The sequence below is a fragment of the Sus scrofa genome, chromosome 13, assembly GCF_000003025.6.
Source record: "Sus scrofa isolate TJ Tabasco breed Duroc chromosome 13, Sscrofa11.1, whole genome shotgun sequence".
NCBI classification, from domain to species: domain Eukaryota; kingdom Metazoa; phylum Chordata; class Mammalia; order Artiodactyla; family Suidae; genus Sus; species Sus scrofa.
The window spans coordinates 169,912,105-169,940,070 of NC_010455.5; the positions used below are offsets into that span (position 1 = coordinate 169,912,105).

At 34.8% G+C, this 27,966-nt stretch overlaps 1 protein-coding gene across 5 annotated transcripts in view; it reads right to left on the bottom strand.

Moving 5' to 3' along the window:
• CADM2 (cell adhesion molecule 2) overlaps positions 1–27,966 on the bottom strand; it is a 1,071,168-nt gene that overhangs the window by 230,158 nt on the left and 813,044 nt on the right. The window contains exon 1 of one of the 5 annotated variants that reach the window (XM_021071362.1): positions 5,229–14,681. The exons of the other annotated variants lie outside the window; for them this stretch is intronic. The gene's annotated coding sequence lies outside the window, so the exon portion shown is untranslated. Of the gene's footprint in view, positions 1–5,228; positions 14,682–27,966 lie in introns of those variants that run through there. 5 annotated transcript variants of the gene reach the window in all.

Below are 27,966 nucleotides of genomic sequence, written 5' to 3' on the forward strand. Positions count from 1 at the left end.
TTTGAAAATCAAATTATACTATTTTTTTAATAATCAGAAGCAACTTTAACTATGTAAGTCCATGGGAATGTTCCTGATGCAAATGAAAAGGCTCCAAGTTACCATCACTTTGTATTAAGTCTTAGATGAGGGCTTCTGGTAAACATCAAGTCGTAAGTCATGGATATCCTCATAGAAACAAAGAAAGTGGGTGTCATTTCTTTTTTTCTAAAAATGGAAGGGAAAACAGAAACAAGGCTCAAAAACTAATTAAACTTGCTGCAACAGAAATGAAAGCATTTTGATGCAACTTATTAAAAGGAAAATGCTGTGAAATTAACAGTAATCAAAAGCTAATTAAGGTTGATGCAATAGGAACAGTCAAAGAATGCTTGATAACATTTATTGAACTAAAGAAACATGGCAGTCAAAAAAGGACACATGTGGAATAATAAAATTCAAGTAATTATGGAAAAAGGCTAAAGCCTTGAATGTACTAGTGTATTAAATAAAAATAAAGAGAAATTCGAAATACACAATTTCTAGTAGAATCTTGATTTTAGTTAATATGTCTCCATGAGTAATAAGAGATGGCAAGAAATGATGCTTTTATTGCTTCTCTTTTACTACACATAATTACTTGGAACTCTCAAATGATTCCTTTGGACTGGATCATCCAAAGATCTATAAAGAGTATATAGACATTTACTTAATCTAATCTATTAAAGAGTACATAGATATTTACTTAATCTAAGAGAAGGTAACTGAATTCAGTATTTTTTTTGAATGAGCAATACAGAGACATAGGAATTTGATATATTCATTTTCATCATGAAATGAGTGACCCTGACTACCATGTTCACAATTATACAATACTCTTACTCTTTAAGACTCACTTCCTTTCATTTTGGTTAATATTAATCAGATAGAAAGCTGAATTACGCCAATTTCAATGAACATTTGTTGAATTCTATGACATATACCATAGAATAGCTAGTAAAAAGAAATACTCCCAAGGTTAAAACAGAAAAAGGGCAAAGAATAATAACTACATGCTTTCATTGTTTATAATTATTCATTATTAGCCTTTTTTTCATAAGACCTAAGTGCAGAGGAAAAAAAATATATTGCCCATTATAATAATTATTGTAAATATTACAACAGGGACAAGGGTATATAAAAATAGCTATTTCCATATAATCCAGAATAGTTATTTTAACTAAATAGAGAAGAAACTGCATCATTCCAATAACTAAAAGGAGGCTGATGCAGCTAGTCAGACAAAAAAAGAAAAAATCGAAGCAGTTTTTTTTTTATTCTTCACAGGCACTGTGTTACACAATAAGTTATAGTCACCAGGTGAGCAGCAATATTAATTTAGGCACTACATTTCAGTTGTTAGACTTACTTCAGGAAAAATAGCTGTGAGGAGTAGTCATGTGGCTCTAGACCCTGGCTCTTAAACTTTCAAGCACATATGTCCAAAAGAGTAGCTTGGTTAAATCCATATTCTGGGACTTGCCCTCAGAGATTATGATTAGTAGGTCAGGTTAAGTCCAAGGCATCTGAAATTTTAATAAGCACCCCAAGTGGATTTGCTGTAAGAGCCTTTCAATTACATTTGAGCTGTAGGTTGTAAGTCCCTTAAAGACAATAATTGTTTATTCACCATCCAAGTCACCTCAGTCACCTTTATAATTCCATCCTTATTCCATTATTATAACTGGACATATTTTAAAAATATGACAGGTATTTTATATATTATACAAATATAAAAATATTATACAATGCCAATAAGAAGAAATTTAGTCAAATACCTGGTGACTTTCAATCTTGGCTGCACATTAAGCTCAGTAGGATGATCTTTAAAATACTACTGTTAGAGCTAGGCTCCAAATTAACTGAATCAGAGTCTCAGGGGCTAGGCCCTATGTGTCTATATTTTTAAAATCTCCCCCAGATGATACTGAGGCACAGCAGAGGTGGAAAGTCAGTGACAGTAGGATAGTTAGAGTTATTTATCAATAGCAATAAGTTTCTAGTAAGAAATTTTGAAATTTCTGATAAAAATTAGTATAGAGTCTGGTTTTCCTAGCCCTTTCCCCTCCTTGATGCTATGCTATAAAGGCAAAGCTTGACATTTTCTTTCCCCAGTTTTTACTCAACTGCTATTTTAAATCTCTAGGTTAATTTTGCTCTTCTTCAGAGAAGATTGTAGTTTCTCTTCGGAATTTAATTAGCATGTCAGGCTGCACAGTGGCTGCCATACTCTGGACACAGCTTCAGTTCTCAACAATCTTGACTGTACCTTGTAAGCAAGTCATCCCCAAATCCAGCCAAACTTTAGCAGTCCCAGTCCAGAGTGCAGTATGTGGGGGATGAAATACAATAGCATCATACCTCTTTCCTTAAACCTTTTTCATGATGCAAAAATGGCAACTGAGTCCCTCTCTGTTCTTGGAAAGCGAATAATGTAAACATCACAAGTTGTTGAGAGCCTTTTTTTAAATTTTCATATTCAACAATCCAGTTGCCATTTTGAGAACATGAAGGCAAAAAGCAGAAAAAAAAAACAGCAATCTAAAACAATAGAGAGAAAGCAGGTGGTACTGAAGTACCAGAGTGCAATTGATTTTGAGACCTAATTTTATTCCAATCCTCCAAATTGAGTTACCCATATATTCCCATTTTGTGTACCCGTATCAATGTGGGTTTCCATTGCTTGTGCCCAAAACAGACACTACTGGATATTAGAATCTGGTCTAAGTAATCGTCCTAAAATTCAGCATCCCATGATCACATTGCTCTCCCCTAAAGAGCTTCCAAAAGAAAATCCTGAAACATAACTGGATTCTGCTCTTCCGGTCACTACCCCTCCTCTCCACACCTCCTTGGGATGAATAACACCTTCATTTGACCACCTGGCTTTTCAGAGGCAGCATTTTTTTGTTACTTATAAATTAACATTTCAAAACAAAAACAAAATAGGTTAGGTTGAAGATCTTTAAAAAAAAAATAGCATAGCCAAGCACTGCAAATTAAAAATTATAAAATTGTAGAAAATGATTATTAAAAATATTTTGAGGGAGTTCCCATCATGGCACAGTGGAAACAAATCCAACTAGGAACCATGAGGTTGCAAGTTAGATCCCTGGCCTTGCTCAGTAGGTTAAGGATTCGGCATTGCCGTAAGCTGCAGTGCAGGCTGCAGATGCAGCTCAGATGCCCCACTGCTGTGGCTGTGGTAAAGGCTGGCAGCTGCAGCTCCGAGCTGCATTTCCGAGTGAACCTCCATATTGCCACATGTGCGGTCCTAAAAAGAAAAAAATATATATATTGAATGCTTAATATGTGCTAGGAAGCAGTTTTTGTCCTTCCCATTTATAAATTCATTTAATCTTCGTGATTCCAAGTTGGGTCACACCGCTCTCTGTGCTTAGGAGGACTCCTTGTTGGCTTAAAGTTCAGCTATCAATGGTTTTTTTAATGGTCTGCTATTGTTAATTGAAAGTGATCATGATTTTTAACAAAGGGTCAACATTTTCATTTTTTGCTGAGAACTGAAGTTAAGTTGCTTGTCTTAATCAAAGAGAACAAGACTTTGAATTTTTACAAATCAAAACTACAATGAGGTACCACCTCACACTGGTCAGAATGGCTATCCTCAAAAGTCTACAAATAATGAATGATGGAGAGGGTGTGGAGAAAAGTGAGCCCTCCAATACCGTTGTTGGGAATGTCAATTTTGGCACAGCCACTATGGAAAACAGTATGGAGTTTTCTAAAAAAAAATAAAAACAGAGTTACCATATAATCCAGAAATCCCACTCCTGGGCATATAGCTGGAGAAAACTATAATTCAAAGAGATATATGCACCCCTATGTTCCCATTAGCACTGTTTAGAATAGCCAAGAGATGGAAACACCCTAAATGTCTCTAAACATAGAAGTGGATAAAGAAGATGTGATAAAGATATACAATGGAATATTACTCATCCATTAAAATAATGAAATAATGTCATTTTCAGCTACATGGATGGACTCAGAGATTATCATACTAAGCAAACTCAGTCAGAAAGAGAAAGACAAAAGCCTATATGTTATCACTTTAAGTGGAATCTGAAATGTGACACAAATAAACTTATCTATGAAACAGAAACAGACTCACAGACATAGAGAACAGACTTGTGGTTGCCAGGTGGGAGGTGGGTGGGAAAGGAATGGACCGGAAATTTAGGACTAGTAGGTGCAAACTATTATGTATGAATGCTCACACAGCAAGGACCTACTGTGTAACACAGGGAACTATATTCAACTATATCCTGTAATAAACCATACTGGAAAAAATGGAAAAGAACCATATATGTCTGAATCACTTTGCTATATACCAGAAACTAAAACAATATTGTAAATCAACTATACCTCAATAAAATAAAATTTTAAAATACTTTTATTACTTCTTTTAAAAATGTAGAAACTTCAAGTCTATTCTTCAAATACACATAGCTATTAAATGGTATAATGAGATTCCCACACTGGACATTTGGCTTTATCAACTGATTCATCAGTCATTCAAAATTCAAATTGATCATGTAGATGAAGTGTTTACAATATAGTTGTGAAAAAAGAAAAAACCATGACACATCTCTAAATGACCAAACATTTCATCTGACTTATATATGCTATCAGCTACACTGCTGTGAATGATACTGCATTTATAAGGGTTTATACCAGTAAGATGCATCTTATAAGAGTTCCCAGAGGAGGAGCTCTGAAGAATTAGACATCATGAAGACAACTTACTTCAATCTTCTTTTATCACAATATCTCAGTTAAATAATATCCTAATATTCATTAAGATAGGGCACTAGCATCTTTTGATTAAAATGGTTATCTTTCAGTAGAGTCTCATTTTAGAAGTTATATTTTGTGGTAAAGATATACCCTACAGTAATATGCCTGCAGAATAGCAACAGAGTAGAGCACTTTTTAGTTAAACAGTATGTTTGTCAGACTTACTTAGATATTTTTAAGAGAGCTTCTTCTAGTCCAAGATTCTCATGCATATAGAACCTCAACAATGATTGCTGAAGCATGTCAGTCAGTTCCAGAGAATGATGATACAACATGACTGACATGTACTTGGCAAAACACAAACACAAATCAAAAACAAAAAACACTGTGTACAAAAGTGACTCTCCTTCCCTTGCTCCCTTCGTTCCACCCAAACGTTGACTGTTTAAACCTACCGTGATGATTTATTTTCCTTCAAGGTTGTGGAATTTCTCTGCATCTGAACTTCTTCTCCTAATGGAATTTTAGGCAAAAGGAGAAAGGCACTTATAAATCCCTAGATGGGTTTCTATTCCAGAAACAGGAAAATATTGCATAATTCAGTTAAACAGCATGCTTATTTTCACTTTCTTTTTGTGGCATTGGTTCAAACCACTGAATAAAGCAAAAATTCCCAAACCTAACTCAATAAACAGAAAATCTAATGTAATCAGCTGTGCTAATTTCAATTTGTGTTGTATGAAGTATGAGAAATATTCTAAAATAAATAAGATTTGTACATATTCCTTGTATCTCAGATCATCAAACATTCCTATTAACCAATCCAGAAAGTAGTAGAGCATTTTTACCATTTGCTTATTTTTATATTTTTATTTTTATTTTCAATTCAGTGAACTATACCATTTGGAAACGGAGATCTTCATTTTCAGACGTGAGGAAGATAATGGTTTTTCTAACCACAATCATATTCCACAAGTTCAACTGCCTTCTCAAAGGGTTAATTAGAAGTCAACTTAAATACTTTGGCCTATTACCTGAACTGCACTTGCATCTTTGCTTTAGCTGGCAGCCACGCACACAGCTGTATCAATGCCACTTTGTTCATGTCCAAATCTTTAATGGTATAAACTCTGGAGTCAGTAGATTGATATTCAGTTTCATGTAAAAGGAAGATAGTTTTAAAATGCCTATTCACTTTTCGTCATACAGGAGGGATTGTCTTTGAAGTTTCCCTGACCACCTTATTTGGTGCACAACATAAATTACTCCAATTCAATTTCTATTACCCTCTATTTCAGGCCCATTAGATCTTTCCAAATAGATATATTTTATGTTACACAAGCACAGTGAAATTCAAAGCCCTTTTTTATCATATAGTTAAGGGGTGCCACATACCACTCTCAAACATGGAGAGTAATTTCCACATTTTAAAGAAACAAATTAATCCTGACCTCCACTATTGACAGTTGAAGAAGCAGCTTGATCTTCTAGGCCTTGATCAGTTTGCCTCTAAAAATTTCTAATTATTGTTAGAGTCTGCCAAAGGTAGAGGGAATCAGAACCTGAAGCCATATGTGACCACAATATCTTGCTTTTCTTTCACGGGAATAAATTATCATCTACACCAGTAGCAAACTGTCATTTTTACAACCATGCCTTCTGGGCTTTTTCCTTTGACTACACTCAGCTCACTACACTAAAAGAAAGTGCACTTCACTAGCAAGTTACTACACTCTTTAACGGAGTTTTCTCTTTTTCCCCTGAAAGCTCTTTTAAAAAGTAAGGATAAAAGGTCAGACGCTATCAGTGTGCTTCAATCCCTTCATTATAAGTCAATAACATCATTTTTATTCCATTTGCCATCTCAAAGCTAAAACTCTTTCTCAGAAGTGACAATTTGTGGGCAATTATGACATTTTAAATATCTGACTGTATGAGGGTAGGAGGGAAATGTTTTCTACCTTGAGGGTTTTTAAACACATGCAAAAGCCAGAACTTAGCTAGAAATAGAGTGACATTCAGTAGAAATAAAATAATAATAATAATAACATGAGAATACCTATTTAAAGGGAAAAATGGTTAAAATTTGATGCCAGAGAGAATGTGACATAGTAGAAACAGGTTATACTGAGTCTATCTTTTGTAAGTAAAGAATATGTGTATAAATATATATGACACTTGTAGTTGCTATAAATAAGGTCTCTATAATTCCCTTCAGGAATCAAATTGCAAGTTCCTTTACTAAGAAAAGTAATAAAAGATAAAGTACATGAGGCTCCTTAGGAAAAACAACAATCAAAACAAAAAGGCAAACAAAAAACATCATAGTTCTCTAATATACACTTGATGTACAGGAGAAGCAAAATTTATTCAGAATGCACACTTAAGAGTTTTTGTGCCTCCGTGTCGCCTACAGGAACACAGTACCTAGCACAGCTTCTTAAAGTTTCCAAAATGAAAAATGCCCCTGTGATCTCGACTTTCGGCAATCTTTGATTATTTCCCTACAGCTCAGAGTAAACAATGATTAACAGGATAAGGCCAACAGGTCAGGGGGAAAAAAAATGAAGTTAGAAACCTCTCACACATTTCAAATTTTAGAGTGTAGCTTTTTAAGAGATATCAAAATATGTCTATCAAAACATTAATCACAAGTGTATGTGGAAAAAGAAAAGGCAACTTCAACAAAACTGCTAGGGCTCTAGGCAGAGAGGCAGAGAAAAGCTTTTTTTTTTTCCTTTCCCTCTCTTTTTTTTTTTTTTTTTTTTTTCTTTTCCCCCTTTTCCACTGCAGGTTTGATGTCTTTCAGGAAGTTAAATGTGTCTTTTATTTTAATTTCTATTATCTCAGTGGGATCAAGAGGCCATCACACTTGTGATTTCTACATTCACACACATGCCTTCTTGTGTGATGAACATTCTCACATACCCATGCACTGCACGAGTATCCAACTCACTCATTTTAATTTCTTAGCCAATATTGTTAGATTTCAGCTATGTGAGTTATGAGTTGTCACTATTAACAGCTGAAGTTCTCTGAGCCTCTGTATTCTCAAGTTGAGGAGATTAAAAATAATATGTAGTCTGTGAAAGCTCAGTACTGTGTGTGAATACAGAAATCGCCTTTGATTATTAATTCCATTAATAATTGTATTAATTCCATTACTATCCATCCAAGTTCTCCCCATTCTTCCTCCTAAAAAGAATGGTGAGAACTGAGTAAATGGTACACAATCTTGCAGATGAGGCCACGACTGTAAGCATTCTGCTCTCTGGTGTCCAGTAGATTCATCATGTTCTATTGCCTCAGGAGCTACAGTACAAGCCAACCTCAGAACACAGATCATAGGAATGAAAAGGATGTAAGTACTAATGAGTAAAAATGTATCATTAACATTACTTCTAGAAAAATAGTTGCTGAACACAGAGCAATTCAGAAAGAAGATTCTAATATATTAAAATAACACAAAACCACACTATGAAATGTGATTAAGAAGGAGAAAAGTAGGAGTTCCCCTTGTGGTGCAATGGTTAATGAATCCGACTAGAAACCATGAAGTTTCGGGTTTGGTCCCTGGCCTTGCTCAGTGGGGTAAGGATCTGGCGTTGCCCTGAGTTGTGGTGTAGGTTGCAGATGCAGCTGGGATCCTGTGTTGCTGTGGCTCTGGCATAGGCCTGCGGCTACAGCTCAGACTAAACCCCTAGCCTGGGAACCTCCATATGCCACGGGAAGCAGCCCTAGAAAAGGCATAAAGACAAAAAAAGGAGAAAAGTACATTTTTCTGTTTATACCCCAAATCCATCTCTTCGATGATTTTTAACATACATTTTTTTTGGGGGGGGGTCTATGCTTTGGGAATTTTCTTAAGACCATGTAATTAAAATCTCTAACCAATTAATAGCTTCATGTAAGTTTTTGATTTATATATAGGCTGGTATTTGTGTTTAGCTAGCTTTTGCTAGAATTCGATTCTTAAGGACAAATAGTATAACATTTATGAACATTAAAATATTTGTGAGTATAAAATGACATTTCCTCTATTTATTTATTTATTTATTTATTTATTGTCTTTTGTCTTTTTAGGGCCGCACCTGTGGCATATGGAGTTTCCCAGGCTAGGGGTCTAATTGGAGCTGTTGCCGCTGGCCTACGCTACAGCCACAGCAACTCCAGAACCGCATCTCTGACCCACACCACAGCTCATGGCAACGCCAGGTCCTCAACCCACTGAGAGAGGCCAGGAATCGAACCTGCAACCTTATGGTTCCTAGTCAGATTCGTTTCCACTGTGCCACAACGGGAACTCCTCCTGTCATTTTAAATAGTCAAATGTAAACATGTAAATAACTACTAAATCCATGCTATTTTGCCTTTGCTTGAAGAAATATTTGACAATCATAGCAACTCTATGTTTTGACATTTTTTCTTAGTAGAGCGTCTATAGATGGTTGGTGCCTAAATGCTATAGAAATTCCTCATAGAAATATATAGAGATTTTTTTACATAATTAAATGTATTTCAAGAAAATGTAGTATGAAAGCATTCACAATTTTTCTAAACACATGTATTAAAATATACCTCAGGAAGACTTTCCTTGTGACATATTTCATATGAAGCTCTCTGATCAATTGCTCCTTTAGTAGCCTTTGGACTGACTCCTACACAGAAAAACAAATGGAATTCTAAAGTGATAAAATGGGTTGAAAATAATTAAGCCTCCTATAAATAAAATGATCCTCCCTTATCTAAATTACTGAAAATCATTTGAATTTCTAAAGAGTTGTATAATTTTCTGTCAAAGTTGTTGACACTAGAGAAAATACAGTATTTCTATGAATCTACACAGACCACTACAAAATGCAGTATATACACACTACTACATGCACCTGAGAAAGTAATAAAAATGCATATTTTATGAAATGTACTAGAATTTAGACCACCATTATAATTTTCCACTGAGTTACCAGCCACTATAACATTTGTAAGAGACTGCAATTTCCACAAGCACTGCTGGAGGGCTATCAAGTTTTTATGGTCATATATTTTCATACTATGTTGTCCAAAAATGATTATTCATTTACTTAAATGTTCAATTTTATTCAATAAAATGAATGATCTCAATGAAACCTACTGTGATTTCCCTAATACTCTCACTCTAAGGTCATTGAAAGAGGAAGTTTTAATAGTGCTTTTCAGCATCCTTGAAGCAGTTTCTGGGCCGCTGATGTGACCTTCCATTTTAGGGTCAATTGGGATAACTCAGTGAAATTAAAATTTTCTGCATAATCTGTGGACCACAAAAACGTCAATAGTTCCTGACTACATTTATCTCACAATCAGAATATAACCACATTATCTCAATTCTAACTTCCATTTGATTTGCAATTGCAGTGATACTGCTTTGGAAGTGGTTGCTCATTTTCAAGTAGAGGTCCAGTTCTCCAAATGGGTTAAAAAGGCCACTTAACAAAAATACAACTTTGAATATATATTTTTAGGTGGGTTAATAGTCTTTTTCATTAGGATAAGGGAGCACACACTGAGAGTATCTTTCTGCCATCTGACTAATCAATGAGCCACTGTGGTTATAAATCTTCCAGAAATTCCCCATGGTTCAGTTCAAAGAAAAGTGTTTATTCTTCTCTGCCCCCTATCCTTCATTTCTCCACTATCATTTGCTAACTGTAGCGGAATCTTTTCATCTTGAAATTAAAATAAAGAGGAAGTATTTCATAATTCCCCTAAACAATTTCTGCCTATTAAAATAATTCCTGTTATATCTATGTATGCTAATAATGAAAGAATAAGTGAAACAACACTTATTTGGGAAAAAAAAACATAAAAGCATACAATCAAGAAAACCATTACTTTCATTATTGTTATTTTAATGATTGAAATGTGAATATATGACTTGTCATTATTTTAACAGAAGTAGAGTGCAAAGTAATGATAAAGTTTAAGTGCATTTGTTCATTAAATAGTTCGGTAGGCAACTTTATACAAAAAGTAAAGAGTCAGCCTTGCCAATAATTACACACATTCCATGATCAACCCATTGGTACTATATAATTCTACAAACAAAGTGATTGATAATGTACTTGGAAATTTTATAATGAATGAGTTGTGTCAGAATGAGGGTTTTTCTTTAAAAAAAAATGCTGATTTTCTATAAAAGTATATCATAACACAAAGGTCAGAAATAATACTGTCTTGCTATAATTACAAAACTAATCTCTTAGCTTTATTACTTTACTTCCAAAGATTTATTACTGGGATTGTGAAATATAGCAATTATTAATTAAAATAATTAATACTCTAAATCATTTCAATATAATCCACATTTCTTGCCAATCAAAAAAAATTATAGCACTGAAAGTAAGCTTTAATATCTGACCTAGAACTTCAAAGAAACTATATAGTGACTTTATAAAAGATAAAGTTCATTTAGAAAACATTAATAAAATATATATTCCAAATCCTACATACAGTCCTTTTTAAAATTACTAGGGAATAATTTTGTTCCTCATTGTGCTTGGGTCTGATTTCACCATTTTAACCTTCTGTATTCTCTAAGGTCTGAGCAGCTGACCACTCTGGAATGCCTTTCCCTCTGACACACAGTCCTCACCCTCCACCCTCAGGCTTTTGATTAGGTTCAGCCAAAGGAAGGCAAAGGCAGGAGACTGCAGAAGAGAAGGGAAAGGAAGGTTATTACTTTTGGCTCAGATATGGCTGCATGTTTTAGTTAAAGTTTAGATCTTAAGCCATCTCAGCCTTAGGGATAGTACTAGCTTCTCACATTGTTGGTCTCTGAGTCACTGGCCTCTCGGTTTCCTTAAGCCTCCCCACACCTTTATAATAGTACTTATAGTATTTTCATTATTAAACCCTCTTAACTTGGACATTTTGGTGCCATATTTTCTGCCATAATCTTACTACATTTCTCATGGTAATTTCACCTTAAATGCTTAGTAGTTTTCTACTGTTCTCAAACAACAAACCACGCACACTCCAGTTTATGTAATAATACATTCATATATGCAAATCATAATTGTCAATACAAATTACTCTTTTTTTTGAAAGTTTTAAAAAATACTCATCTTTTCCCCTATTTTCATCAATTCAACTTTTTCTCCTCACATTCATCTTCTCCTAAAGTCCCTATTTCTCTTTATGGACTGAAGTTTGAGAAGTTGTCATTAATTATTACTGTCTCTCCCCATGACTCCCCTAAATATACATTCAGCCCATGTACCGCCAGTATAAATTCAAAATTCTGTTTTTCTTATAGTTGCTTTTCCTTTCCTTTGCCACTTCCTAGTGTGGGTCCTTATTGCTTCTCAGTTGAATTATTTGACCTTTCTCCGTAAGAGAGAGGCTACCACTCCACTCAGCAAGGAAATACTCCAGAGCAGAAATGTGACAAGGGATTTGAAGCTGCTCTCTCCTCAGATGGCCTTACTCTCACATTCAGAGATGATGTTAGGCACTTCAAACAATTTAAACTTACAATTGATTTTCACCTTTCTGTACTCTTTAGACCTAACCAAGGAATGAAAGAAGACTCCATCCTGCTTTCATTCCTAGTTCCCCACCACCCTGCTTGTAGTGTGACCTTGACCCTCGCAATGCAGAGGACAGTTATCCTTCTCTCCCTCCACCTCCTGCCGTGGCTCACCTCGTGTACTGTGAACTCAACTTGAGTTTTGTTGGAAAAACCCTCAGCTCATTATTTTCCCTGAACAGATACCCTCCAACCTTTCCATTCTTAGCTCCCACTTGTTCCCAGGAGAGGGAGTGTAATCTTCTGGGGAGCAATGGCTATGAGGTAACACTGCCTAGGATTATACCCCTGCAGCACTGCCCACATTTCACTTTTAAGCAAGCTACTCAACTTGTCTCTGCTTCAGTATCCTTACCTGTAAAATGCACAGAACAATACCTTTATTGTGAGTACTCTGTGAGTATGCTTTTCAAATACTCTTGGCTAAATAGACTATTCACAATTTTTCCAGTACATCCTATGTGGAGAAAAAATGTGTCAGGGAAGGGTTTAAAAACAAAATGCACAGAAAGTTTTCCACACTACCTTAAACTGCAGCAACTTGTTCTACCATCTTTTTAAGCCAATCTCAAAATTCATCTTGTCTTGAGTTTTTTCTGATCTCTCTAATTTGACATAATTATTCTATCTATGCTGTCATCATCTCCTGTAGTTTTTCCTACAGGAGCCACTCATGTAACAATTATCCATCTTTATCTTTATATATCTATAGCTAGATACCTACATACAGATAGACAATACATTTCTCCATAAGACTGTCCACATTTTTAAGTTCAGATAGATCATTTTATTTATTCCTTCCTGCGACAATAGGTTTGCTTAAATTGGAATATATTGTATAATACAGTTTAATAGTTCTTTTAAATCAAATGCCTACTATTTGATAGGCATTTTTCCAAGATTATTGGTAATCTTAACCACACTTCTGCAAAATAGGTGTTATCTCCATTTTATATACAACAGTGCTTCTCAAAGTGCCAGTTACAAACTGTTTATTACTTACCAGCAAAGAGATAACTACAGAAGTTGAGAATAAATGCTTAGAAACTTTTACAGAAATTTTACATTGTCATGACTTCCATGTGTGTGATTTCTGTCAGTGAATTTGATTTGTGGCGTAAGCATTCTGTAGAAGTAGACTAGCGAGCCATAGTGGCAGGGAAACAGTGTGGAGTTGTGTGATTAAGAAGCTAATGCAAACCATAAACTAGTGCAGTACATCTCTCAACAAAAACAGTCTTGCTACACAATAGAAAAATCAGCTGAATATCAGGGTTCCTAGCAGTATAATAAAATGTGTGAACTACATTAAAGCTAATACATTAAAGGCAAAATTATTCTCCTTTTTATACGATAAGGTAGGAGTTGATTATAAACAACTCTACTGCACACCAAGGCAAAAAATTATAGATGTGAAACTTTTGTTGAGAATGTTTGAACAACATAAGAGCTCTTATTTCACAAGATAAGTTTACATATGTGAGTTAGATAGCTAGCCCTCTTTATTTGTCTGATATATTTGATGTCTTTGATGATCTCTATATTATTTGCAAGGAAGAAATGCAACATATTTTGCAATGGCAGGTAAGATCAAAGGGCAAAGCAAAAGTTAGAAGAACAGATTTTCTACAATTATTTATGACATAATCCATAAGTTAAGTACAATTATCAATGAAATGTGATAATCTTGATACTGCTCATTTGCAAAAAAGTTATCGCAGACTATCTTACAAGACCAGTAGGACATTTTGAATTATATATTCCATCAAAAAGTTCCATATATAGAAATTCATAGATCCTGAAGCAGTATATTTTATCAAAAATGCATTTAACTTTACAAGAGAAATACTGACACTGAATAAAGAACCGAAGTTGAATTTTGAAAATACAGCACTGCTTGCCTTATTTTGAATAAAAGTTTAAAATGACTATATTAAGTCTGCTGAAATTGCTTCAAAATCTCTTCTTCTATTCCTGCCAACATACTTGTATAAGATTCATTTCTCTACTCTATTATTATTATTATTGCTTTTTTATGGCCACATCCATGGAAAATGAAAGTTCCCAGGCCAGGGATTGAATCCAAGGCACAGCTGTGACCTACACCAGCTCAGATTCTTAATCCACTGCACCACAGCAGGAACTCCTCTCTACCATTATATTAAAATAAAACATGGAGGTAGTTTAAATTAGACATTATTCTCTGAAAAAAAAAAATGGTACAGTCAATCCAAGGAGATTAGATAATTAATAAGAAGGAAGCACATGCCACATTAAAAAATTTAAACTGCTATACATGATGTTCATTCAAAGTGTGCAAAGAAGTTCTTTTTTTTTTTTTTTTTTTTTTGTCTTTTGTCTTTTTGTCTTTTGTTGTTGTTGTTGTTGCTATTTCTTGGGCCGCTCCCTCGGCATATGGAGGTTCCCAGGCTAGGGTTGAATCGGAGCTGTGGCCACCGGCCTACGCCAGAGCCACAGCAACGCGGGATCTGAGCCGCGTCTGCAACCTACACCACAGCTCACGGCAACACCGGATCGTTAACCCACTGAGCAAGGGCAGGGACCGAACCCGCAACCTCATGGTTCCTAGTCGGATTCGTTAACCACTGCGCCACGACGGAAACTCCCAAAGAAGTTCTTAATATGAACAATTACTCTTTATTTCATAACTTTGTTTTGTGATTACAGAGTAACAAAAAATTACAAGTACCATAATAATTCTCTGTACTAGTCCCTATATACCAATACTCAATGAAATCATACAATGTTGTAATTCTGTTTTCATATGCTATGTTTATAAAATGTAATAATAAAAAGTCAGGACTTTCATTTTGTGTGTTTTACTATTTCATTTTCCACTTTTAATTGTACTTTACAAAAGTATGACTACTGCTTGAAAACAAATGGCTCTCACCACAGATGATTTGAGAAGTACTGACTGGGCTCTACGAATGAGGTTAGTTTGTTTGCTGTGGTCACTACTGCACCTCCCCACCTAGAACCTTGCTCTGAAGTTGCAGGAAGCACACCCTAACTCCCTCTGCATGCAACAAAAACAGCTCCCCTCCTTTCACTTCCCATAGAAAATCTGCATTAGGCTAGGGAAGATTAGGATATAGGGAAAATTTTGTTTTGCTGATGGTTGTTCTTGTTCTCACTTTGTTTTCTTCACCAATAGGAGGGAACTTAAGGTAACAGAGGAGTAGGAAGTCAATGGCTCCATCCTATAATAAGCTGGAGGTGTCCTTAGAAGCTTAGGTGGATCTCCAAGGCAGTTATGGGATTGATATCCTGCCACTGCCCTTCTGGTACATGCCACTTCCCTGGCAGGATCACTGATATTTGAACCTTCTCTCCCTGACCTTCATTTCTGAGAGAGAGAACAAAATTTCCTTGCATGGCTCTACAGGATTTTGAGGGTAAATAAGACAGGTAAAGGAACACAGGATTGAGAACCTCGCCTGAAACACATATCAGTGTGAAGAAACATACAGTGTGCAGAGAACCTCAATAGGATCAATTTATTTTCTGGACATGTATGATAATGTACATAAGCATCAAAGAAAACAAGTAAAAGTTGGAATGTCTGCAACTGTTAAATTGCAAAGAAAATATTAATCAATTTCAGTTATATTACTATAAGCTTTTCAGAATTATTCCACAGGTCAAATGCTACAATATATGGAAAGTTGTTAGGCAAATTAAAAAAAAAAAAAGAGTGTTTAAATTCATGATTCAAATGCTGTTTCCGTCTCACCTCCTTAACCTGTTGTTAGTGGTGGATTTCAGGTTCATTTCTTGGACAACTTTTCTCTAGACTCTCTTGGTAAACCATTCGATCTGATGACACATGCCCACTTTATGTTTAGGATCTTCAACTTGAATCAGTCCCTGGGTTCAAGACTCATACCCAATGCTTATTATATAATCCTTCTGGTATGTATGTTAAGCTCAAATGTAACAAGGTCAAATCTGAACCTTCCTCCAAGTAGTCAGCAGCCCTGGCCCCCAGAATCTTGCCCATCTCCTTTTCAAGTTCATTATTTCAGGTATTCAAATCAAAAGTCTTGAAGTCATACATGATTCCTCTTTTATTCTTCTACCCTACATTCTTGTCATCAGGTAGTCAAAATACTTTCAAAATATTTAGAGAATTCTACTTATTCTTATCACATTCATTATGGTCTCTTTGGCCAAAGCAGCTTCATCTTTTGCCTGGTTTATTTGCAAAAGCATCCTAACTGATATTTCTGCTTCTGATCCCACCTCTCACCCCCACCATCACCACGGTCTCTCTTCCACATAATAGCCAGAGTGATACTGTTAAAACGTTCATAAGATTATCTCACAGCCTTGCTCCACATCCTCTAATGCTTTCCAATTTTTATCAGAGAAAATCCAGAATCCTTCCATGGCAGACAAGGTCCCATGTGCTCATATATCTTACATCCTTATATTTCTGCCCTCATTTCTTCTCTTATCCCCATTCACTCTGATCCACACACACTAGCTGAACTCTTCTTCAAATACTCTGAGAGTGTCTGTTCCAAGTTTCTCTTTTGCCTAACCACTGTCCACACAGATTGGTACATGTCTAGCCCTTTATTCATTTGCATGTGTTTGCTTCAGTGTCACTCCTTTAATGAGGCTCTCCCTCAAACCTTATTTAAAATAGTATTCCCTCTCCCCCTTTTCTTATTTTTTTTGTTCACAGAATCATCACCCTTGGAAAAACTATGTACTTATTTATTTTACTTATGGTCAGGTTCCTTCTACTTGAATATAAGTTCCACAAGGGCAGGGTTTTGTCTGTTTTGTCCTTTGCTATATCCAAAAAACCTAGAACAACTCCTGACAAAAAGCAGCTCAATAAGCAGTTTTGAATGAATGACTGAATCTTAATTACTCTTAAGGCGCATGAGGTGTCAAACTGTTAAGATACAGTAAATGAATGTCTACTAATTTACTTTGAATCTATAATCTTAGGATCCCTTAGAAACTGAAATTAAAATTAATTTCCTTTGTCACACCTTTACTGACATAAATAAATGGCGGTAGATTAATAATATAATCAATTGTGTGGCTACTCAAAATTAGACTCCTTTGTTCCTGATTTGAAGACTAAAATTAATTTTTGGTTGACCAAACCTAGTCAATTCCTTGCTTGAATACTCAAGTATATTATTTATTTCTATTTCCTTAGCTCTCTTTTGCTCCAGGTCATCATCATATCACACCTTAGCTGCTAAAATCATTTGTATCTTCCTTTCACCTCTCTATACTCAACATCTCCCTTTCTGCAGCAGTTCAAGCCCTGAATTTTTTTTTCTTTTATTTCTCTAATTTTAAAAGGATAGATACTGAAGCTGATGTACTAAGACAGGAAACAGAAGTAGAGCTATAACTATTGAAAGGCAGAAGCACATGTGAGTATAATGAGAAACCACAAAAGTTCAAAATACTACTAGAATTAGTAAGACAGTATCTAGTGAGGAGGTATTAAAAAATATAAATGTGCCTTTTGATTTGCTAGATATCCAGTCAATATATAGAAGGGGACAAAAAAAAAATCAGTTCAAGTAGCTTCCAGTGTTGGGGCACAGGACTGGTTTTCACCTTTGCTTTATGTCCCTCTTTGTCTGTCACATGGACTCAGTGGCAACTCTGCAGGTGGGAAAGCCTCAACATCTCTTTATGAAAACCTCACACTCAACATAAAAAGAAGTGAGGCAGAGGCAAAAATTACTATGTGCAAAATAAATAAGCTACAAGAATACAGTGTACACTACAGGGAATATAGCCAATATTTTATAGCAGTGTTAAATGGAGTAAATCTATAAAAATATTGAGACTCTATTGTACACCTGCAACTAATATAATATTATAAATAAACTATACTTCAATTAAAAAAATAAAAGGAAGTGAAAAAGGAAGGGCAGGGAGAGAATTCTATTTTTTCTCCTAAATTCCCTCATCCCAACGTGTTCTTTTTCCCCAAAACCTTTAGGATGGGAACTCAGCTTCCAAATTAGAAATCTTGATTGCATTTCATCTTCGACATGGTTATATCATGTAGGAAATGGTGAAGCTATACACCACCATTTAAATACAGGGTCTCTAGGAGTTCCCTGGTTGCCTAGTGGGTTATGGATCCTGTGTTGTCACTGCTGTGGCACTGGTTCAATCACTTGTCCTGGGAACTTCCACATGCCATGGCCATGGCTAAAAATCAATAGTGAGTGAATAAGACAGGATCTCTGCTTTAAGTTCTATTAACTAAAAGGCTTATTTCAGGTATTTATCCATTCATAGCCACTTTCAGTCTAAAGGTAGTATTTAAGATCTCAACTTCCTATTAGATAGAAATCGCTTAAGACTTCAACAGCAGGCTTTTGTTTTGCTTTTTCATTTTGTTTGTTGTTGCAGTACCAATTTTCTAACCTTTCAAAAAACATAAAACTCTAAGAAGAGTTTCACTCTGTATACCTGGACGTAGCAGCAGGTGACCCTTCACAACCGATATACCTCAAGTCTACAAGATGGAACTGAGATTGGTTTATATAATTGGTCAAGCAAGGTTGATTCAAGATCACATTCAAATCCATAATGAAACTGGGATTCAAATGCAGATGCCTTGACCACCAAGCCTGTAAAATTCAACCAACAAACCCATCTATAATGTTCACAAAAATTCGTGGGGATGGATTTTAAGTTATGTAAGAAGTGACTAATAAGCCATTATCATCTCCATAGGAGAACACAGTTACTCTTCAGCCCCATAAGATATCTTTTATCATATTTCACAGTTTAGGAAATGCCCCATTCAATTTCATGCCACACAAATTTTCATCATTAAAAGACAGGTGGGTTGTACATATTTGAAGGGGTTTTGAATGTCCAACACAGTATGTTACATCTGTATTCGTACTACTATCATTCTTTCTAAACTACTACCATTCTTTCTAAAATGTAAAAAGTGAACACTGCAGAACATGCAGACTAGTCACTCAGCATTTCCCCTTCCCTTTTCCATTTGTACTTGAGTCCACCTACTAATCTCAATATAAATAGTTACAAAACCAGAAAAACTAATTCTTACAAACACCCACCCTTTAGTACTAAAATAACACTGCCTCCTACATTTCACAGTGCTGCAAAATGCTCATTTACTGCTGTTTCCAAAGATCACTCACAAGGCCTGCTGAGACAAAAGAAATAAAAAATTAAGAAAAGTAGAAAACATACTAATTTATAACTCTTCAGGCTCACAAAATATAAAACAATACATTAAAAATATTTATTTAGGAAAAAGTATTTGTAAATTGTACTATTTTGTTTGAATGGTGGAGACATGTTACCTGAAGAGGTGCAGCGAAGGAGAAACAGTATTTATAAATATAGGAAATAGTTCAATAATTGAAAAAAAAATCAAGTGAATAGTTGAAAAGATTATATTCATTAACTTTTTAAGCACAATAGATTCATAATATAGTAGTATTTTAATTACCATTAATGAATGACTTGTGTATTTTAATATCTACTTTTTTGGTATTTAGACTAATATTTCCAAGCCACTTATTTAAAAAATCTCCTTGGGATTAAAAAAAGGCTATGCTTATTAGAGGTATCCAAGCAATAACAGTTAAAAGAGGTTTTTTATTTTGTACTTCATACTATGATTATTTTCATAAAAACATTCTATCAAGACAGAATATTATGCATGGGTTCTATATATTGTGCCTATTGAGTGGGACCTTCATTGAATGTAGATGTAAATTATAGTGACTGCCAGGATCAGTGGCCACACACCCTACTTATACTTTAAAGCACAGTAGAGACACATAGTATAAGCTGAACTAATCCATTTCTCTCTCCTGGGAATTTAAAACTAGAAGTGAGAAATGCAGTGGGCTCTAAGTTTTTGAGAAGAATAACAAGTGTGTCAGTATTCCAGGGCTAAGTTTTCATCAGCCTCAAACTCAAAAAGAAAAATAGGTCCCATTTCTACAATGTAAATTCACTACAGTGCAAAAGTGGGAGTGTGACTGTCTCAAAATCTGATATAAAATATTAAAAAAAAGCAAAATGGGAAAACACTCTGAAAAACTAAACAGTACGATTTTAAGCACTATGTTTTATCTCAAATAAAAATTATATTGGTATAAATCAAAACTACGTAATTGTAAATAGAATTAAACATACATTATGGACAGTATTTTTTTGATACTGTTAAGATTTTCTCATACTTATTAAGGAGCTATAATGCTAGTGCTATTTTGAAACATAGTTTAAAAATGTTTTAATATCTTAAATTCTCCAAGGTCTCTGTGCTGATCCTGTCTAAAAGGCATATGAGTATGTCACAAGAAAATCAGGTCTCTGAACAGCATACTGTTACTTCTTATATTAGACAAATAGGACTTAATAGTTTATGTATAACTGTTCTTTAAAAAACAATTTTATCAAAAATGTATGTTTTCAGTCATGTATATTTTCAAGTCAGCTTATTTTTTTCCTGGGTTTATGTAGGATATATTTATCTATATGGCCATGTTGCATCCTCTACAATGAGGCTTATTATTCAAGCAGACATATTTATCTACCTGTAAAATGCTTGCCCCAATATTTTCTTCTATATCCTCCATCATTCCAATGTATAGATGATCTATGACAACTTGCTACTTGAGGGCAAGCTTCATATTTTATTTATTTTAGTAATCCCAATGCCCAGCATAAATCCTGGGACATGGTGATATTTCACAAATATTCACAGAATTGAATAGAAATTGTGACTTAGAAAGCTTTTAAAAATCAAATAAGCTTAGATATTTATATATTTAAAAAGTTTACCTAGTGAAGGCTGCTTTCTTTAAAAACTGTTAATTCCCCAAATTGAGGATCTGAAATATCACAAAAGATGACAAGATAATTCCCAAGAACCTGGTTGGTCATTGCTTGTATTGTTTGCTGGTTCTGGGAGATGGAAATAAATGGCACAATGGTGTTGACTATCCACTCAGTCTGACTTTAGCCATCATTCCACTTCTTTGTCATGACCATAAAAGGTAGTATTCCCCAGATGGTTTGAAATCATTATTTCAAATTGCTATGCACTTACTCTGTATGTCTTACCAACACACAAACATATGTATAAAATATGTGCCCAGAAACATATATGATTACAAGATAAGGGAGATCTATTTTAATCAGGACAAGCTGTCATTCACCATGGAATGGGCTCCTCAAAAATCAGTGAGCTGCAATAACTGCAAACAACATAGTACGGTGCCTATCACACACTGGATGGTCAGCAAATATTTACTGAATGAAAGATTAAATAAATATAAGTTAATCATCAGAAAGTTGAATAAAATATTTCAGTATTATAAAATAAATAAATTTTCTCTTTATGGGATTTTGCTAAAAATAAAACATTAGTGAATAGCAATGTGTAATAACTAAGAGGACTTAATTTAGGAATTTGATTATTTTCACAGAGGTACATGATTTATTTGCTGTAATTTTGCTTTTATTTTTAAAAATTACAAAAAGGATTTTATTTTATTTTTACTTTTTTTTTTTCCTTTTTAGGGTCATACATGTGGCATATGGAGGTTCCCAGGCTAGGGGTCTCTTCAGAGCTAAAGCTGCCAGCCTATGCCACAGCCACAGCAATGCAGGATCCAAGCAGCATGTGAGACTTACACCACAGCTCACAGCAATGCAGATCCCCAACCCACTGAACAAGGCCAGAGATCAAACCCACAGCCTCATGGTTTCTAGTTAGATTCATTTCTGCTGCACCATGATGGGAACTCCTACAAAAAGTATTTTAAAATGTAGTATTAATGTAAGTGAATTCTAATTTCTCTAAAATATAATATCAAGTGCGGAAATTAAGCTAAATTCCAAAATGTTCAAACACGAAAATTTGCTGAAATCATTCAGACACATATTTGTGGCTTTGAATGTCAAAGTTCCAAATCTCGACCCTGTTATAGAAACCATGTAATGAATACAATTTATAGCAAATATGATTTCTTTGTGTTTTTTCTAAAGTTGCTGGACTCCAAACTAGCATAAAGAGATAAAGGTAATAATCATACAACGTACAACCGAAAATTCTGGTTATGCTTAGTAAGAATTTACAGTAATGGCTTCATCATTAGCCGACTAAATGAATCAAGTCATTTCTTTAAGAAATCTAATAGCACACAGTTTACTGTATATATAAAATGAGGAACATTGCAAAAAAAGTAATGCATTTTGGAAAGTAGTTGTGTTGTTGCAACTTATTTCTCCCAAAAGAAGCAATTCAATTGAAGGTAGTTGTAAACATAAAATAACACAAGGTTTTTGATGGAAATTATCTTTACTGAAAATTGGACAGGAAGAAATACCTAGTTATTCTTAGTAAATTGTGCTAGTTACTTTCTGCTTATCATTCCAGACCTATTATCTTCTCTGCTCTTTGCCATGGGAGACTAAACTACGTAGGATTCACTAACCTATGGTTTCCATTTGGGCTCAGCCCATGGAAGGCACGATAAGAGATAAAAAGGTAGAAGGAAAGAGAAGTCAATTTACATATTTCCTCACATTCCTCCTTCCTAACCAGTTTCAGCTTCTAACCAGAAGCCTTCTCCCCAAACCTTAGCTTTAATTCCCTCTGTGACCCTTTCAGGCTCAAGGGTATGATGGTTTCCTGCTGCTGCTAGCTCCTGGGTGCTGCATCATCTTGATGAGTTTCCTTATTTATGCCTGTAAATAGTGTGTTCATACTTCATTAACTTAAGTGTTATCATTTATGTCCTAATGGGAACCTGATTCATACTCATTTAATACAGATATATTTGCTAGCAAATATGCTAAAACATATGAAATTATTTGTATGATGTGGTAAAAACATGAGACAACATGTGTTCAGGAGATCTATCATCACGATGGTGACTTTGGAGTAAGACCCAAAAGAAGCAATAATTTCCACAAGAAAAAAAAAAAATCCAAAAAGCAGTAAAATGAAGTCCTTATCAGAATGATAGGGCATACAGTGAATTAGGCTTGTCTTAAGAAAACTCAAGTCTATCATTTTGTCACTTACTACTCGGGTTATTCAAATCTGCAAAACTCAGTTTCTCGTGTACAAAATGAGAATGTCTATCATACAGGGCTGCTATGAATCCAATGAGAAAAGTTAAGCATGTGGAAGTTACTTAAAAAGGTATAGTATTGTGCAACTGTAAGTTTTCATCACAGATTTCATATCTTTATTGTAATTTATACATGATTTTTTTTTAGGAAATTAAAAAGAAGGGTAATACTGGCAACTTTAGCACCTACTTTACTGAATTAATCTTTATTATTTCAAAGGTTGCCACATTGATTGAAACCAGCTGTGGGGACAGACACTGTTGGGTGGTACTGGTTGGCGTGGAGCCAGGAGAACTTGTACTTTCATTTCAGGTTCATCTCATTTTTCTTCTCTTTATCACTGCTTATTCTAGGACATCTTATTCATGTTCTTCCTCTCCTATTGTCCCCAGTATTAATGTAAAATTATCAGCAGAATAATTGGGTAATTAACACCAGTGTTTTTGACTATGCCCTTAATAAAATTTTATTTTCATTGCTTCAGGAATAAAATTTCCTTCAAGAGATTTTTGAGAATCATTGAAGCATAATTCAAAAAAGTAAAACTACTAAAAAAAGAAGTATCACAAATAAGTTATGTATTTTACATTTTTATAGAAAAAAGCAAATAAGTAAATACACGCTCACAGAGATATGTCTGTTAAATGCATATCCTATGCACTCCGGAGATGTTTGTCCAAACTATTTTCTGTCAGTAACAGGAAGGAATTGAAGTGTTCTTTCCTGAGCATTAAATGATCAGATTGTACTACTTCAATTGTTTTTTCCCACACCTGCAGGGAAATAGACACAATGATCTAATTGATTTTTTTAAATTTTTATTGCCAAATACCACATTCATTCATTTCAATGAATTCAACACTCCTACTCTCTGTCTCCCTGTACCTTCTCTATTCCAAAAGCTTACCCATTATTCATACCAGATGTGATAAAAATTAGTATAAAAAGAAGAGGGGCATAACAAGTGAACATTGCCTTAGCTACATCTACTCTAGGTTCTTCTGACCCATGAGAACCTGTAAATTTTCCTCTTGATTTTTATTTTTTATTTAGATTTGTAGGTTCTTAAGCATTAGAGTAAAAGTCTTGATACAGAAACTGTGCAGAAATAAAATACAATTGGAATTGAAGATCTATTTCATAGGTTAATGATTTCTGGTTTTCAGGAGCACCCAAAGTAATGCAGAAATTCTTAAAAATGCAATTCCGATCCAAAAACCAGAACATCTAGATGATTTGGTGGGTTATCCATGAGCCCCTTTTATTTCTCTGCCAGTTGGTGTCAGAAGCAGAATTAGAAGTCAGTTTGACTCTCTGTCTCCTAATGCTACAATGTTTCCATTAAATCTGTGCAATTTAAACAGCAAGATCCCATATATTGAATATCTGATACATTTTTATGATGACTTGGGGTTTTCTCATTTGGAAAATGCATATTCTATAGCCAAGACTGGAACTGAACGAGGTCTATTTTGGCATCTAAAGAGTGAATCATCATCTAGAACTGTGCTTTCCAGAATAGTAACCATAAATGACTTTTGAGTACTTGAAATATGGCTAGAATGACTGAGAGACCAAACTTTTAATTATTTGCAAATGAAAGTATCCACACATGACGGCTGGTTACAGAATTGTTCTATACAGATATAGAACCCTGTCATCATGGAAAATTCCATTGGGCAGTGCTGACTGTAATATATTCCTCTGTCTTACCGTATGTACATCTTCAACAATTTGAAAGTAACTGCTACTCTTTAAAACTAAGAGGCAGCTGGCAAAATCAATGACAAAGGCCACTTAGGTTATAGTTAAAGTGATCTGTTACCTAGACACTTTTGTTCTCAGGAGCATTCTAGCTAAAACTAACATAGGTCACACCTATTCAGATCCCTTCATTACTAGTCACTAGCTGAATGTCTGTGAGCGAATCTCCTGGAGTATCTGACCCTCAATATCTCCAGTGGTAAATGGGGAAAGCTATTGATTGCATCAGAGTTCAAGGTAGCAAAAGCTGAACTCACTGCCCTCTTTATTTTACCAAAATAAGAACTGTTACAGCATTAGGTTCACTTAGCCAATTCCTACAAATACCTATCTCCCTTGTGAAGAAATTCCTGAATATTCACGATTAACCTCCTTGAGAGAAACTCCTTAGAAGTTCAGTTTAATTCTTATTATCAGCTGCCCCCTCACTCACAGTATGATTTTCTTTAGCTAATGATTCCAAGTAAACAAGGAAGGCTTTTCCAATTCTAACTGACTCAAAGGGCTACTATCCTATGATCTTGCTCAACCTCACAGCTAGAACCCTTGGAGACTTGTGTCTCTAGGTAGCATGAAAGTCTACTCAGAATGACTTTTGGGACTCAAGAGAGGTGGCAGCAATATCAGTGAGAATTGTTATTTTTTTGTTCAGGCTAGCTTTGTCCCTTTCTTCTTCTTTTTATTTTCCTCCCTCCTTCCCTTCTTTCCTCCTTTCTCCCACCCTCTCTTTCTTCCCTCTCATTATTCTATGTCAGTACAGAAATTAAAGCTCAGGGATACACAACTCTGGTGAGAACTGACTTGCTAAACTCAGAGCTTCTCAACCTCAGCTGCATTTTATGATCATTTGAGATGTAATTAAAACACCGTGATACTGCATATGCCTGAAAGATTCTGTTTGGAAAGCTCTCGAGAACAACTGGCAGCATAATCTGAGACAGAAATAAGAACAGAGCTATGGATGGAGATTTTAACAGTGGCAGTCACCTGTAGAAGCTGGTGCAATCAGTGACACAGACAACCTTTTCTTTTTCTCTATTGTGCTCCCGAGCAGTTGTCACTTACATAACACGTATGGGTTACTCTAGTCATGCTAACCCACGCTTAGCTTCTGCACAGAGGCTCTGGCACAATTTAGCATGTTTGTTTGCTCAAGATAAGCCCTAGGCTTGAAGAGGGCTAGGAAGGTAAATGCAGACAAAAAGACAGTGTGGGGAAAATTGTGATATGGAAACTTCAAAACATGCTTTTATTTTTAAATCCTTGCATTTGATGAGCATCACTGTCAATGATCCCTTCCACTATGACATCACAAGGAATTGAACCAAGGGTTTGTGAAGGAACAGACATGTTAGGTTCCCATTCATGAGAGGTTTTTTTATTCAAGAATTTGTTATTCTGTTGCACATGATGATTAGAACCATAATAGAATTAGAAAAAAATCTAATATCAGAAATAGAAACCTGTTTTACTACATATGCACAAATATAGCACACACATACAGCACATACACACATTCACACACAGACATACAGAGATTGGCTTTTTTCAACATAACTTTAGCCTGTTTAAGAAATTGGGAAAGAAAAAAAATGAAATAAAGGAAATGTATACTTCAACAATTCACATGATCAGATGTATTTGGTATTTTGTAGCAATCTAAAAGTACAGGAATACTGCTAAATATCCCAGATATAACATAATGAGTTTTTCTTACCATGATTACCTCTCAGAAAAGAGGGGCTTTCTGGAAACAAAGTCTTTGCAAATTTCATATTATAAATTTCTCTCTATTTTCTATAAGAAAGATGCATTTGCTTGAAATACTCTGAATCAATTCTTGTCTTAGATAATCTATAGAGGATAAGTTATAGAATCACTAAAAGATGAGGTAAAGTCATTTCATATAGATTTTGGTTTTGCGCCTGAGGATTTGACCTCACAATTGTAGATGTCACTGTAAACATGACTCTCAAAGATCTCCTTAAAAAGTGGTGCAATAAGTTGTTACATGGTGGAAACCATTATTATACTCCTGGAGGATGAATGAGCAACAAAAATTGTTCTAATGTTATAAAAATTCATAGTTATTGCTTGAGACAAAATTCACATTTATAGGATCTTAACACTTTCAAAAAATTGTTGCTAAGCAAGATTATTTCATTAAATATAGCAGTACAAAAAAGCAATATTTCTAATCTGTTTTTATATTAGTTTATATAGGTACATATAACCACATTGATAAATTAAATGGTCTAAATATATATTTAATTATTCCATGAACATCCTTAAAAGTCTGTTGTCTCTAAAAATGTTTTTTTATCTTTTTCTGCTGCACCCTTGGCATATGGAAGCTCTCCAGCCAGGGAATGAATCTGAGCCACAACTGTGACCTAGGCCACAGCTGTCACAGCTGCAGCAATGCCAGATCCTTAACCCCCTATATCACAGAGGGAACTCCCAAAACATTTTTTTTTTTTTTTGCATTATGTCATTGGACAAATTAGAGGTTTCCTTAAATTTGAAGTTACCTTATATTGGGGCAAATTTGTTTGAAGTATTTATAAATACTTGTAAACAATTATTCCTATTAACAGGAAGAGGTTGTTTAATTTCTGTATGTGACTGTTTGCTCATGTATTTTATTTTATTTTATTTTATTTTATTTTATTTTATTTTATTTATTTATTTTTTTTAATTTGCTTTTTAGGCAT